Genomic DNA, 1,874 nt, shown 5'->3' on the forward strand with positions numbered 1-1,874 from the left:
TTCGATCGTGCCGTGTCAAACAATCACGCCAGCGCTGCGTGCCTTCGCGTATACGCGATAGAGCGTTGCGTGCTTTTGCGATTACGAGATAGACCATGAAATTACGCGGTAATTGCGTAGCAGTCTCGCCTGTCGCATTTCATGGAACAATCGGCCCTCATTATCGGATGATGCGGAGACTTTGACTGGTGGTACGGGCTCTGTTTTCTCTCTCCTCTGTGTCTTCATGATTGTACATTGCAGGACATCTTCATGCTTGATTGTTGTAGTATACATTGTAGGACATCATCATGCTTGATTGTTGTAGTATACATTGCAGGACATCATCATGCTTGATTGTTGTAGTATACATTGTAGGACATCATCATGCTTGATTGTTGTAGTATACATTGCAGGACATCTTCATGCTTGATTGTTGTAGTATACATTGCAGGACATCATCATGCTTGATTGTTTTAGTATACATATTGCAGGACATCTTCATGCTTGATTATTTTAGTGTACATTGCAGGACATCTTCATGCTTGATTATTTTAGTGTACATTGCAGGACATCTTCATGCCTGATGGTTGTAGTATACATTGCAGGACATCTTCATGCTTGATGGTTGTAGTATACATTGCAGGACATCTTCATGCTTGATTGTTGTAGTATACATTGCAGGACATTATCATGCTTGATTGTTTTAGTATACATATTGCAGGACATCTTCATGCTTGATTGTTTTAGTATACATTGCAGGACATCTTCATGCTTGATTGTTTTAGTATACATTGCAGGACATCTTCATGCTTGATTGTTGTAGTATACATTGCAGGACATCTTTATGCTTGATTGTTGTAGTATACATTGCAGGACATCTTCATGCTTGATTGTTGTAGTACACATTGCAGGACATCTTTATGCTTGATTGTTGTAGTATACATTGCAGGACATCTTCATGCTTGATTGTTATAGTACACATTGCAGGACATCTTTATTCTTGATTGTGGTAGTATACATTGCTCGACATCATATACATTGCAGGACATCGCCATGCTTGATTGTCGTAGTATACATTGCAGGACATCTTTATGCTTGATTGTTGTAGTATACATTGCAGGACATCTTCATGCTTGATTGTTGTAGTATACATTGCAGGATATCTTCATGCTTGATTGTTGTAGTATACATTGCAGGACATCTTCATGCTTGATTGTTGTAGTATACATTGCAGGACATCTTCATGCTTGATTGTTGTAGTATACATTGCAGGACATCATCATGCTTGATTGTTTTAGTATACATTGCCGGACATCTTCATGCTTGATTGTTGTAGTATACATTGCAGGACATCATCATGCTTGATTGTTGTAGTATACATTGCAGGATATCTTCATGCTTGATGGTTGTAGTATACATTGCAGGACATCTTCATGCTTGATTGTTGTAGTATACATTGCAGGACATCTTCATGCCTGATGGTTGTAGTATACATTGCAGGACATCTTCATGCTTGCTTGTTGTAGTATACATTGCAGGACATCTTCATGCTTGATTGTTGTAGTACACATTGCAGGACATCTTTATGCTTGATTGTTGTAGTATACATTGCAGGACATCTTCATGCTTGATTGTTGTAGTATACATTCAATTGTAGGACATCATCATGCTTGATTGTCGTAGTATACATTGCAGGACATTTTCATGCTTGATTGTTGTAGTATACATTGCAGGACATCTTCATGCCTGATGGTTGTAGTATACATTGCAGGACATCTTCATGCTTGATTGTTATAGTATACATTGCAGGACATCTTCATGCTTGATTGTTGTAGTATACATTACAGGACATCTTCATGCTTGATGGTTGTAGTATACATTGTAGGACATCT

This window comes from Amphiura filiformis, chromosome 1, assembly GCF_039555335.1.
Source record: "Amphiura filiformis chromosome 1, Afil_fr2py, whole genome shotgun sequence".
NCBI classification, from domain to species: Eukaryota; Metazoa; Echinodermata; class Ophiuroidea; order Amphilepidida; family Amphiuridae; genus Amphiura; species Amphiura filiformis.